Raw genomic sequence first — 15,242 nt, 5'->3', positions numbered from 1 at the left:
CGATGAAAAATACCGAGCGAACAACTCGGAATGAGGGCCAATGTTGTTATTTAAACAGGGTTATGAATCTGCTGCCCAATTATCTATAAATATTAAGACCTTGCAAATTATGTTTCATTTAGGGCCCAGTTATGAAGTTACCTCCCACTTGTCAATTGACTAATTGACTTAGGCTGCTGGCTTTGTTAGCTATAGAATAAACAGCCACAAGGAAACTTTGGTTAGCCACTAGGAGGATGGCCCTCATTCCGAGTTGATCGCTCGCTAGCTGCTTTTAGCAGCAGTACAAACGCTAAGCCGCCGCCCTCTGGGAGTGTATCTTAGCTTAGCAGAAGTGCGAACGAAAGGATCGCAGAAAAGTGATGATTTTTTTCCAAGCAGTTTAAGAGTGGCTTCAGACCTACTCCTTGCTTGCGATCACTGCAGTCTGTTTAGTTCCTGCTTTGACGTCACAAAAACGCCCTGCGTTCGTCCAGCCACTTCCCCATTTCCACAGGCACGCCTGCGTTTTCACCTGACATGCCTGCGTTTTTTAGCACACTCCCGGAAAACGGTCAGTTACCACCCAGAAACACCCACTTCCTGTTTTTTGTGAAAGTACGTCGCGCGTGCGCCCTGCACGCATGCGCAGTTTTGCCGATTTTTTTACCTGATCGCTGCTTTGCGAAAATCGGCAGCAAGCGATCAACTCGGAATGAGGGCCGATATCATTAGCATGTTGATACACTTAGGAAGTGCTGAGGTCAGTCCGTGTGGTCATTAGTATTCATAAGCTGTGTATCCTGAACAAGGTGACCATTTGACTTGTATATGTTCTCTATCTCTGTATATTCTTGAAAAGGCTCTTCACACTTAGGAGACATATCTTAATTTTAAGAATTGTTAATTGGGATATAGGATGAGCCAGGAGCTGAGATTCAGATTAACATCTGACTGCCACAGTACTAACCAAATGGTACCCAGGGCCGGTTCTTGGCCTTGTGGCGCCCCGGGCAAAGTATAGGGAGTGGCTTCAAATGGGGGCGTGGTCAGTTACGCCCCCATTTATGCCCCCTGTAGCAACGCTGAAAGAAAAAATAAAATAAAAAAAAGTATACTTACCATCCTCGTTCCTGATCCAGACCGCTGCAGACCTCCTCCGCCGGCGCCGCTCTTCTTCTCTCCTCTCCTCGATCTATGGGAGAGACGTTATTACGTCTCTCCCATAGAACAGCATAGACACTAGAGGTCAATTATGACCCCTAGTGTCTGTGCCACTATGCTGTGCGGTGCGCAATGACGTCATCACGCACCGCACAGCAAAGGTCCTCTACATGAAGGGAAACTAGACCGTATCGTCTAGTTTCCCTTCATGGAGAGGACCTTTGCTGTGCGGTGCGCAATGACGTCATCGCGCACCGCACAACTATGGTCCTCTCAATGAAGGGAAACTAGACGCTACGCGACTGGTTCCCTTCAAAGCAGGGGGGCACAGCGGGGCACTGCAGGGGGCACAGTAGCGGATCTTGCCCTGGTGCGGCGCCCTCCGGAAGGCGGCGCTCCGGGCAAAAGTACCGCTTGCCCGTGGCAAGATCCGCCACTGATCAAAGGTCACTAGTTTAGCTATCAGTGATCTCCTCTGCCACTCACAAAGGAGGCTACATGTGTATTGGTGACTACACTACATTAGATTAGGGCAGGCATGTCCAAACTGCGGCCCTCCAGCTGTTGTGAAACTACATATCCCAGCATGTCCTGACACAGTTTTGCTGTCAGAGAATGCTAAAGCTGTGTCAGAGCATGCTGGGATGTGTAGTTTCTCAACAGCTGGAGGGTCGCAGTTTGTACATGCCTGGATTAGGGGAACATCAAATGATATACTGTATGGAGTAAAACTAACATTTCCATTCTTCCTAAATGCATATACGTTTCCCCATAAAGAGACCTAGTACAGAGTATGTGAGGTGGACTGAGTTTTTCATATATCTGAGAAGCATCATTTACAAGATATAAAACCTTTCCACTATTCCATGTCACAAACACATAGGACTGGATGTAATGCCGCCCGTGTTTGGCAGCCATGCGGGATGCCAACCGAACTCAGATTTTTTTTTGTTAAAGGGGCAATTACTTACAAAGCAACACCAAGTTCTGCAGGCATCCCGCATGGCCACTGAAATCAGGTGGCATTACATCCCGCCCATGATATTTATATACATATTGTTGCTAAAATAGCAAAGGGTTGAATGGACACCCCAGATCTAAGATTATCATTTTGCCAGGTAAGTTATGTCCAATTATGTAAATTTAAGTTAGAAGTTGTATGAGCCAGTCATGGGAGGTCCTAGGATTCAAAATCGAATCAGCCAATCAGCAGGGCCTCAGATGACATCACCAAAGGTGTGATATTCTACTAATAAAAGGTATGCTTACCTATAGTTCAGGGTTGAAAACTGAGTGTCCATCACGGATGGGTTTTCACCTGTAGTCTCTACCCATTTCCCACCTTTACCCTGCAGATAGACCTAGCTGCGTGTTAAGGCTGTAAGTCAATCCTGTTTTATTTAGCCTTTGCTTACCTATATTTATATTCTTTTTAACCTATTTTATCTTGTGACCACTACTTTTTGTAACTTTCTAAAATAAGCATTGTACACTTGTTTTTTGGTAAAATAAACATTCATTTATTTTAATCTGTCATATAATGCTCCCAGAACCCAAATTCTTTGCAGAGACTGTTATGCTGTAAATTCTGATTAATTGCTAAGTAGGGTGCAACAACGTACTGCGTAGATGTCTGTTCGCAGAGCCCGTGTACATATGTCATACAAAGGTGTTTTTAATTGCTGAAACAGAAGGCACATAACCATAACACGTGGAGGTCTGTGTTGCTGAGCCTGTGCAATTGGAATTATTAATGAATTGCTGAAGTTTTGAGCATTATCCCAGACTGCGTGGATGAGGATATTGCTAAGCCTTGTATGTAAAGTAGAGGCTGAAATGTAAACTGTCTGATATGGGGTCGGCTGTGCTTGTGCAATTGAACTATAATTAGGGTTACTAATTGCTGAAATAGGAGCCTTGCCAGCAGACTGCATGGATGCTTGGGAGCAGCTGCTTATGTGCAATTAGTATGTAAAAGGTCTGCAGGAGAGACCCGCAACTCCCCTGGTTTTATTGTAGAAATATTGCAGGTGGTGGCAATGTGCTATATGAACCATGTCAGCGAACCTGCAGCGCTTGTGGGTTCCTGACACACGCACAAAGTGTTATTGTAAATTGTGATAACTACTTCTAAGCTTTAGAAAAGAGAAAAGGTTACCCAGAAGTGTTAAATAAAAACTACTGAGGAGCAACTGTGTAATTAATGTCTGTGGTAATTGTAATTTGAACTCTATTGTGAATTGCCGGAGAAACTTACTCCCTGTTAAGTGCTACAAACACCAGGTTCAGTTGAAAAATACCAAAATAAAGAAAATAACACCATCAACCATAGTGTCAGACTCCCTAATAGTTACCTGTAAACATACTTGCCTACCTGACCCTCTCCATGAGGGAGAAAATGCTCTGTTCCTGGACTTTCCTGGTAATGTATGATTGCCATCACCTGTGGTGAGCTAGTTAATAGATAAGAAAGGTGTTTCACCACAGGTGATGGCAATCATACATTACCAGGAAAGTCCAGGAACAGAGCATTTTCTCCCTCATGGAGAGGGTCAGGTAGGCAAGTATGCCTGTAAATTGTAACCTTCCACATGATAATTACCCTGAGTGTCACACAGTGGTTGGTTGGAGAGACAGAAGGGTGGTGTCTAGATAGACAGGGGCTGTCTGGGGAGACAGAAGTGTGAGCATGTACCATATCTCCCAACTTTTTCTTGAAGGGAGTCGGGAAAGGGGGGGTGGCCTCGTCCGAGAGGGTCGTGGCCTCGTCCAAGTGGACATGGCCTCACCAAACAGACCCGTTTTCCAGCCTTTTGGGGGCATGCCCAGCTCCCCTTCCAGCACTGAATAGATGCCGTGCGTGTGCACACAACATCTAGTCAAAGATCACTCGCTGCTTTGCAGAGCAGCGGGTGATCAAAGCCTCCCCAATTGCCTCCCCTCCCGCCTGCGGTACACTGCTGCCTGCGGGAGAAACAGCAGGACAGTGTACGAATAGCGGGACTGTCCCACTGAAATCGGGACAGTTGGGAGGTATGGTGTACCATTATTTCATAGTGGAATCTGTTTATTTATTTGTTCTTTACTTTTAAGCAATTACTTCAGATTCTGGACTACAAATTATATTTACACTGAGGCGCTTATTCATTATTGTATTTTGCCCTGATATACATGTGGAAACTTTAGTGTCTGCATATTTTTTGCAAAATAAAGAACTGGATCTAATCATCATTGCGGTTATGCAGGAGATTTTACCTGCATCCCTTGCAGGACAGAAGTGGCACATCATCCGCATACACTAATATGGGGATACCTATTCCTCAAGCTCCAAAAACGGAAAAAATGGCATTAGCCTGCTCAGTCATGCTCCTCCTTATGGCAAGAATGGAATGGTTGCAAAGAGGGATCCTTTCTGATCATTCCGCCTCCTCTGCCTCCTGCTGTGTGCATGTATTTACTAAGTTGCCTCTACTAATTATCAACCAAAGTGTGTACTGGTACCGAAACAAAACTGAAATGCTCTGGTAGAATTGTATTTTCTGTTGCAACTTGCACCGAGTACGATACTTAATTTGCCTGGAATAGGTTCCCAAGTCTCTTCTATTTGTCTAATTTAAATTTTAGAGATGAGTGTAATATTATTTTGTAAGCTCACAAGAGCAGGGTCTTCTTCCCTTATGTCCCTTTCTTTCTCTTACTTACACTATCTTATAGTCCCTTTGATGGCAACTAATCCCTGATCTTCTGTATATACCTTGTACTTGTCCTACTGTATATTGTCTAAAACTGTATGTGCTGTATTTTCTTGGTTTGCTCATTTGTTTATGTACTCTGCAATGGGCGCTGCAGATCCCATATACTGTAAATAAAAGATAATAAAGGGGGGTACATACATACACACGGGGAGATGTGTGCTGAGCGATCTATCACAGAATGCTCAGCACACATCTCTCCCACCGTTCAGCACACAGCACCATTACAACTTGATGGTGTGGTCAAATCGGGTGGTCTTCAGTTTGCCGGCTGTCAGTATCCCAGCGCACAGTATAACAGCACCGGAATCCCGACACCCGGCATGCCGACACCTTTTCTCCATCTTGGAGGTCCACGACCCCCCTGGAGGGAGAATAGATAGTGTGGTGCGCATAGTGTGCCACCGTGCCCGCAAGGGGCTCTTTTGCGCTCGCCCAGCTGTCGGTATGCCGGCGGTCAGGATTCCAGCACCGGTATACTGGCCGCCGAGAGCCCAGCCACCAGTATACCGTACTACACCCCGTCAAATCACATGCTTTTGAAAGCATGGACACATCTGAAATAATGATAGCAGACTCAAGAAAGGCAGACATAAATGATTGTATTTGCTCATAGAAATAGCATACAACTATACCTGGTATATGTATTTATGGTATCCAGGGTGTTGGTGTGAGCCCAGATAAGTTAAGTCTAGATGGTACCATGCAGTAGAAACAGCAGCTCCAGTGGATCTTCCTTTACTCTCTGTCTGGTGACTACTCAATGGGGGTAATTCTGAGTTGATCGCAGCAGCAAGTTTGTTAGCAATTGGGCAAAACCATGTGCACTGCAGGGGGGGGGGGCAGATATAACATTTGCAGAGAGAGTTAGATTTGGGTGGGTTATTTCGTTTCTGTGCAGGGTAAATACTGGCTGCTTTATTTTTACACTGCAATTTAGATTTCAGTTTGAATACACCCCACCCAAATCTAACTCTCTCTGCACATGTTATATCTGTCCCCCCTGCAGTGCACATGGGCCCTCATTCCGAGTCGTTCGCTCGGTAATTTTCTTCGCATCGCAGCGTTTTTCTGCTTAGTACGCATGCGCAATGTTCGCACTGCGACTGCGCCAAGTAATTTTGCTATGAAGATAGTTTTTTTACTCACGGCTTTTTCTTCGCTCCGGCGATCGTAATGTGATTGACAGGAAATGGGTGTTACTGGGCGGAAACACGGCGTTTTATGGGCGTGTGGATAAAAACGCTACCGTTTCCGGAAAAAACGCGGGAGTGGCTGGAGAAACGGAGGAGTGTCTGGGCGAACGCTGGGTGTGTTTGTGACGTCAAACCAGGAACGACAAGCAGTGAACTGATCGCAGATGCCGAGTAAGTCTGAAGCTACTCTGAAACTGCTAAGTAGTTTGTAATCGCAATATTGCGAATACATCGTTCGCAATTTTAAGAAGCTAAGATTCACTCCCAGTAGGCGGCGGCTTAGCGTGTGTAACTCTGCTAAAATCGCCTTGCGAGCGAACAACTCGGAATGAGGGCCATGGTTTTGCCCAACTGCTAACACATTTGCTGCTGCGATCAACTCAGAATTACCCCCAATGAGTTTATCCTCCTCAGGCTGTAGCAGAGGTAAAGTTAGTAGAATTAGCATCTAATGCTGATCTTTCTTGATTCCAGAAAAACAATACTGTAGCTGTAACTTACCAATGATAAGACACAATAGATGGTATCCTATAAACTGTGGTAAAACATTAGGTGCAAAAAAGTCTATTTTTTGCAGTTTTTCCCGATGTTTCACCGATATTTTTATAGGCTATCCTGTAAAAAAATGCCTGTAAAGAAATGCCTTTTCTCCTGAAAACACACAGTGAAACATGTATGTTTTCGTGAGAAAAAGCCCAATTTTTGCTTGAAAATGGGGCTGTTTCTGGGGATTTAGGGGGTCATTCCGAGTTGATCGTAGCTGTGCTAAATTTAGCACAGCTACGATCTTCTTCCCTGACATGCGGGGGGACGCCCAGCACAGGGCTATCCCGCCCCGCATGTCAGTCCGGGCCCCCGCAGAAGTACAAAGGCACTGGACAGTGGCCTGCGTTGGCCGGACCAAACCCACGAAATGGCGGCCAAACGCTGCCGTTTTGCCCCCTCCTGCCCAGCGATCACCCCTGCCTGTCAATCAGGCAGAGGCGATCGCATCCCTGCTACGGTCTTCGGCCGTCTGGCATGCACCGGCGCACTACGGCACCGGCGCATGCGCAGCAGGGACCTGTTCGCTCTGCTGCGTTAAAACGCAGTGAGCGAACGGGTCAGAATGACCCCCTTAGTTCCCTGGTAAAATCCCTGGTAAGCTGCGGCTAATAGGATAGCCCCCTGCGATATACCATGGCTAATAGGATACTTCCCAATGTGTATGGTTAATTTTAGCAGCACAATTATCTTCAGCACTAAATAGTATTTGCATCTTAGTTCCAAGTGTGCTTTTAGTGAGCTTTTTCATACTAACATAGGCCCTCATTCCGAGTCGTTCGCTCGGTATTTTTCATCGCATCGCAATGAAAACCCGCTTAGTACGCATGCGCAATATTCGCACTGCGACTGCGCCAAGTAATTTAACAATGAAGATAGTATTTTTACTCACGGCTTTTTCATCGCTCCGGCGATCGTAATGTGATTGACAGGAAATGGGTGTTACTGGGCGGAAACACGGCGTTTTATGGGCGTGTGGATGAAAACGCTACCGTTTCCGGAAAAAACGCAGGTGTGGCTGGAGAAACGGGGGAGTGTCTGAGCGAACGCTGGGTGTGTTTGTGACGTCAAACCAGGAACGACAAGCACTGAACTGATCGCAGATGCCGAGTAAGTCTGAAGCTACTCTGAAACTGCTAAGTAGTTTGTAATCGCAATATTAAGAAGCTAAGATACACTCCCAGTAGGCGTAGGCTTAGCGTGTGTAACTCTGCTAAATTCGCCTTGCGACCGATCAACTCGGAATGAGGGCCATAGTTTGTGAGGTTGAAAAAAGACATTTGCTCATTGAGTTCAACCTGTTAGTGATCTCCTACACTGTAATATTTTTAAGACTAATTTTAGCTGGGGCGAGTGTTTAGCTGTTATTTCAAGTACTCCTTGATTTTTTCGGGATTGTTTTTTATATATTTTGTTCTATTACTATATTGCATGATTTACCCACCATATCCTTATCCATTAGAAATTTATCTAGCCCATTCTTAAAAGTAGTGACGAGTCTGCCATTACTACTCTCTCAGGCAGGGAGTTCCATATACGTATTGTCCTTGCGGGGAAGAAACCTTTCTGTCTCTCTGTGCGAAATCTCCTCTCCTCTAACCTAAGCGGGTGTCCACATGTCCTTTGTGATGATCTTACCAAGAACAAATCCCCCACTAGCTCTGTGTATTGACCCCTTATATATTTTAAAATGTTAATCATGTGCCGTCTTAATCTCCTTTTTTCCAGTGTAAATATGCCTAGCCTATCATGCCTTTCCTCGTATTCTAGTGTCTCCATCCCCTTAATCAATTTGGTCGCCCATCTCTGAACCTTTTCTAGTGCCAGGATATCCTTTTTGTAGTATGGTGCCCATAGTTGTGCACAGTATTCAAGATGTGGCCTCACTAGTGATTTATATAATGGGAGTATAACACTCTCATCCCTTGCAGCAATTTCCCGCTTTATGCATGCTAATACCTTGTTTGCCTTTTTTGCTGCATTCCTACTTGGGTACTACAGCTAAGTTTGTTATCTATGTGAATACCTAAATCTTTTTCCAATACAAAATCCCCTAGTTTCTCCCCATTTAGTATGTAGGTAGTATTTTTGTTATTTCTACCAAACTGCCCATGATTCCAATTGAAATAAGTCGTTCTGTAGAGACTTAGCATCCCCCTCTGAATTTATAACCTTACACAATTTGGTATTGTCTGCAAAAATTGACATTATACTCTCTAGACCTACTTCTAGATCATTTATGAAAAAAATAATAATATATCTTTGTAAACTCAGCCCCTTGGTTCAGTTATTGCTCAATCAGCACATATATACTTGTAGTTAGTCTTTTGCACGTTTATAAACTACAGTACTTGATACTGCAGTTCACTCACAGTAGGGATGTCTCTGTTAATCAGTTTAACTGAAACAGCCTCCATGGACCCTGTTACGGTTCCCAGTGCTGCCACGTGGTCTCTCCGGATCTCTCACACACACTGTTAGTGCTTCTGCTATGGTCGCCATCACTCTGTCAGCACTGTTGTTTGTCTTGTCTTTGCACTCAGACCTGCAGCACCTCACTCTACACCTCTGCATCTCTCTAGAACTATTTCTCTTACTAGCTGGTCTTTTTTCTTTCTCTTGCTCCACCTGGTGGTAACCTCCGGTTCAACAGCAATGTTAGCAATTTTGGAGTTCGAGATATATCCCTGAAATTTTTATTCATGGAAATGTCCGTATTTTCCTATACTGTCAAACTTGAAAAAACAATTGCACGTCTTCTATAACTTCAGTAGTTATTATTTTCAGTACTTTATTTAAATTAAATAAAAAAAAATTAATTATAAATATGTATGATGGCAAGCACTGAGGAAACATGGATGACTTGGTTACACACACCTGACAAGCATTTGTCATTCTGAATGCTGAACTGGGTGTTCTCTGTGTTTTGTGCCTAGAGCTTAGCACTAAGTCTGTTCTCCGTTTATATTTAGATATCTGATGCATTGTTATAGAAACTTCAGTTTTGAGAAGCTGAAGTTATCACACTCCACCAGCTTTCATGTGGCAATAAGCCAAACCAGGGCAAATGTGTTAAAGTTCTTAGCTACTCCTGTAGGTTTGACAATATTATCTAGCAATACACAAATGTGGGGAATAGCTGTTACTATTTGTATTGTTGTTGTTGATTTGTAAGACACCACAGTGCTCTGCGGCACAGGACAGCAAGGCAAAGAGAGAATAGATAACCAAGCCTGCATAACATAAAATAGTGACATAAGAGGTAAAAACAATCGGCATGATTCAGTAGTGGTTGGAGTGTGCATCGCTGCTGCGTGCTTGCAAGCCGCAGTGATGCACAGATATGGTAATGCAGCAGGAGGCATCTGATATAAGCAGGCGCCTCCTACATGCATTTGTGATCCAGTGCTGTGTCCGAGGATGCATAACTTGCAACTCAATCAGTCAGCTGAGTGACCCGTGGGGTCACACAAGCTGGCCACTGCAGTTCTTACCAAGAGGCCAGGAAATCCTGCCCTTGGTACTCGCACAAAATGGAGGCAACATGCCTCCATTTGGGAAATGGTGGCCATCGCTGCCACACTCGCTGTCAACATCTTGACGTCTGCGGCTGTTGTGCATCTGATGATGCAGGACCCGTACTACACATGCACAAAGTGCTGAACATTTGTATTTCGCAATTGCGGCCTGAACAGTGCCAGGACCTGAATCAGGTTCATTGTGCCTGATTCAGCTGAAGGATGATAATTTACACCATGCTGTGATGCAAGGGATGCAAGTTTTCCGCAAGTGTGGTAAATACTGAATGGAGTGGTTTTGTATATAGCACATAAATACTTGCCAACTTTAATTGTAGTTGGCAGCTTTATAACACTCCCCTGATAGAGAACTTTAAGGGGTAAGGTCCCAAGGGCATCTCAGCTTGGCCCTGCTCCACTGCAAAAATCTAGGATTCACAGCATTCTGCAGCAACCGGCAGGGAACGATGATGCAAGGGAGTGAGGCTTAATACAGAGTCATGAGTTAGACTATAGTAATATGATTTTATGTATGAAAGAGAGGTGGTGTTGAGGGCATTGTAGGAGATAGTCATTTAAATTGAATCCTGTATAATTCTTGGAGTGGATGGGAAGATTATTATTACATAAAAACAGAGTGGGATACATAAATGATCTTTTCTTGTGGTGAAACCTCCAAATATGCGGTCGCAGTTTAAGTACTCGTGCATGCACGTAGTGGCATGTGTGCATGCACAGAAATGCGGAAATTGGCAAATAGCAATATCCGCAATTTTACAACTGCTACTGAATCCGGCCCATAGCCACATAGCAGTGGCAGAAATGAAAAGTGGTGCAATATGGAATTGTCCTTGGGCCCTTCCACCCACCTTTATGTTGGATATTAAAAAGGACATGCACAGTTTAACAAACCAAGCACTTCAGCAACAGGAACAGACACTTTTGTGCTGAAGTGCTTGGTTTGTTTGGTCCCCCACAAAACAAGTTACCAATTGGCTTAAGGCAGCTAAGCTAACAACACTACAGTGCCAAGATTCCAGCCCAGCTCACACTGTGGGGATTCAAAGGTCTTTCTATATACGTGAAGAAAGTCGCACTTAGGTACAGCACACAGAACAGTACAGACAATGGAACAATATTATTTTTTATTTAAAATAAATTGCAGCTCAGCTCACATGGTGTAGATTCAAAGGGCTTTTCTATATACGTGAACAAATTTGCACTGGGATACATTGCACAGAACAGTATAAACAATAGAACAATATATATTTTTTACATTTGCAGCTCAGCTCATACTGCAGGGATTTAAAAGGCTTTTACATTATATATATATATATATATATATATATAGACAGACAGTCCCGGCACTCTTTTGGCAAAGTATAATTACTGCGGTGCCTTCCCAGAGGGGTTACCTCATGCAGATATGTAGGAAATGAAGGTGGCACTCACGCAGATTCTTGCAAAAGTAAAAAAAGTCAGTTTTAATTCACCGACATGTTTCGGGGACTTCCCCGTCCTCAGGGCTTTGCAAGAATCTGCGTGAGTGCCACCTTCATTTCCTACATATATATATATATATATATAAATGAACAAAGTCACACTTGGATACAGTGCACCGAACAGTACAAACAATAGAACAATATATTTTTGATTATTTTTTTAAGTTCGCAGCTTAGCTCACACTGTGGGGATTCAAAGGACTTTTCTATATAAGTGAACAAAATCGCACTGGGATACAGCAAACACAGGTTCTACAAACTTTAAAAATATTTTTTTTTACTTTTTATTAACTTTTTTTAAAAATCGCAACTGATACTGCAGAGTCACTCTGCAGTCTTTATATGTGAATGCAGTGGGGTATGGCCTGCAGAGTCACTGCAGCACCACTGTGTTACAGACTAAGGGGACAGGACACATCACAGCCACTTGGACAGACCACAGCTTGTGGATGAATACAGCACAGCTTGGGGATGAACACAGCAAAGCACAGCACAGACTTGTGGATGGGCACAGCACTTGTGGATAGACATAGCAGTGCACAGCATACAGCAGCATGACTGGAGTCAAATAGCGCAGAGTCATCATTGTGGGTTCCTTATATAGAATCCAAAACCTGCAAGAATCTGACAATGGGATGATGATGTTTAGCCTTGATTTGGAATGTGAGCCTGGCAAGAAAACTTGAGCCAGGGCTCAGATTTACTCAGTTACCAGAACTGCTCATCTCTAATCGACATAGTTCTGAATGTTCACTTGCAATTCTGGAACACTGTGTGGGTGAGTTGCATAGACAAATATATAAAATGACCCTTAAGGCGCCAGCAATAATATAATAAATTAGAATCTCAAAAAAATAATATAGTCACTGCAGCAGTCCTCCAGAACCTTTCTTTGAAGGTTCCAATACAAGCAAACATATGAGAACAAGAATAAAGAGTATAGCGCAAATACCTATATATATAAAAAAAATACTTATAAGATTTGCCAGTGGTTAATATAAAAAAAATTTATATTTATATCATCAAAATTACATTTAAAAAGACATATAAAAGAAAGAGCAAAATAACCATATATTTATAAATGCAAATATTGCTAAAATAGACGCTCTCCAGAGTGTCACAAATTTAAACTGAGTTGCAACTGTAACAAAACCTAAAATCACAGCTGTTTCCTGAAGTGTTAACAGACACTTTGTATCAGTTGTAAACAGACTCTCCACACTGAAGCGTTTACCAGATACTTAGTATTAGTTATGAGCAGTCTCTCCACATAGTCACCTTTGAAAAGCTAAGTGTCAGTGATTGAAGGCTATAGGACGTTGGATGTGCCAGCTATTCAGTATACAGACGGCGCTGTACTGCTTTTGACTGGATTCACGTGTGTGTGATACTGCTGTTTGGGCACATACGTGATCCTGCTGGTAGGCAATATAAGTGGGTTTGATCCATTCAATTCCTGTTATGGTAAGACCATTAGTGTTCCCGGAATGATAATCTGAAAAATGTTTATAAACTCCCTGTCTTTGAGTATCTTTAAGAATGTTTCTCCTGTGTTCTAGAAATCTAACTTTCAGATTTCTTATGGTTCTACAGCTACACTGTAGAATGTAAATTACGTTGTTTTATTACAGCTACACTGTAGAATGTAAATTACATATGTCGAATTACAATTTATAAAAGATCTGATCTCAAATTTTTCCTGATCTTCCATAGGAACAAACCTATGGACCTTGTTGCGTATAAATGAACAGGTTATACAAGATTTTGCACCACATTTATAGCAGCCCTTCGTCCTACTGGGCAACCAATTAGGATTTATTTCCTGATTTGTATCCATATGAGCCCTTCTATCTATAAAGAAGCTAGGTGAAACCACGTGTTCTGCACTTTCTCTGCCGGCAACGTGTTGACAAATTCTTGCACCATCGTTATGTATTATCACCAGTGGCGTAACTAGAAATTTATCTCCCCCAAGCCAAAATATTCTCCGCCCCCCCCCCCATCCCCCATAATTGGGAGCGATAAAGGGGTAAATATGCGCGCGTCGAAGGCGCGCGCAGCAAAAAAGGGGGCGTGGCTTTGTTGGAATGGGCGTGGCTTCGTTGGGATGGGTGTGGCATTGCAGGAAAAGACTACCTTATACCCCAGTTTTGCAACCTGCACGCCCAGACGTTAGCCACCACAGGAAAGAAAAATAATCCTGATTCATGCCCCTTACATTATTTGTCATTTTTCCTCCTTATAGTAATGCCCAGTATACATTATTCCACATACTGCAATGGCCCTTAGACATTATGCCACACACAATAATGCACATGACACAATATGTACACACCATAATGCCCCCGACACATTATGCCACACACTATAATGCCTGTGACACATTATGACAGGAATCGCAATGCCCGTTATACATTATGCTACACACTGCACTGCCCCTGATACATTATAGCACATACAATGTCTGTGTCACATTATGACACACACTGCAATGTCCGTGATACATTATACCACACACTGCAATGCCCGATACATTATAGCACATACAATGCCTGTGACACATTATGCCACACACTGCAATGACCTTGAGACATTATGCCACAATGCCCGTGATATAGTATACCATACACCGTAATGCCTGTGACACATATCGCAATGCCCGTTATACCCTATGCCACACACCGCAATGCCCGTTATATATTATGCCACACTGCAATGACCCTGAGACATTATACCACATACCACAATGCCCGTGATATAGTATACCACACACCGTAATGCCTGACACATTATGACACACACCGCAATGTCCGTGATACATTATGCCACACACTGCAATGACCCTGAGACATTATACCACATATCACAATGCCCGCGATATAGTATACCATACACCGTAATGCCTGTGACACATTATGACACACACCGCAATGTCTGTGATACATTATGCCACACACCGTAATGCCCATTACACATTAAGTCCTACAGTAAGGCTTCTAATTACTTTTCAATTACCTGCTCGTTGTCAGGGGTTTCATGCACTGGGTGTCATGCTCGTTGCCAGGGGTTTCATGCTCTTGGTTCCATGCACGGTGCCAGGGGTTTTCATGCTCAGGGTGTCATGCTCGTTGCCAGGGGTTTCATGCACTGGGTGTCATGCTCGTTGCCAGGGGTTTCATGCACTGGGTGTCATGCTCGTTGCCAGGGGTTTCATGCACTGGGTGTCATGCTCGTTGCTAGGAGGTAGTCCTTGTTGCTAGGGCTGTGCTCCCAGTGCCACATATGTCCCCAGTGCCAGATATTCCCCCACGGTGCCAGGTACTCACATGCCCCCAGTGCCAAATATAGCCCCCCCCCCCATGTGCCAGGTACACATATACCCCCCCAGTGCCACATATGCCCCCAGTGCCAGATATTCCCCCACAGTGCCACATATGCCCCCAGTGCCAGATATTCCCCCACAGTGCCACATATGCCCCCAGTGCCAGATATTCCCCCCCCCAGTGCTATATATGCACCCAGTGCCACATATGCCCCAGTGCCAGATATTCCCCCCCAGTGCCACATATGCCCCCAGTGCCAGATATT

At 43.9% G+C, this 15,242-nt stretch overlaps 1 long non-coding RNA gene across 1 annotated transcript in view; it reads left to right on the top strand.

The window, feature by feature from the left end:
* Positions 1-2,446: 2,446 nt before the first annotated feature.
* Positions 2,447-15,242, top strand: part of LOC134935099 (uncharacterized) — a 101,948-nt gene continuing 89,152 nt past the window's right edge. Inside the window, exon 1 of the long non-coding RNA XR_010179900.1 lies at positions 2,447-2,523. This is a non-coding gene — a long non-coding RNA (uncharacterized LOC134935099). The remainder of the gene's footprint in view (positions 2,524-15,242) is intronic.

The sequence above is a fragment of the Pseudophryne corroboree genome, chromosome 6 (genome assembly GCF_028390025.1).
Source record: "Pseudophryne corroboree isolate aPseCor3 chromosome 6, aPseCor3.hap2, whole genome shotgun sequence".
NCBI classification, from domain to species: Eukaryota; Metazoa; Chordata; class Amphibia; order Anura; family Myobatrachidae; genus Pseudophryne; species Pseudophryne corroboree.
The sequence above is the reverse complement of the archived record's forward strand: the minus strand, read 5'-3'. Positions and strand labels throughout refer to the sequence as shown.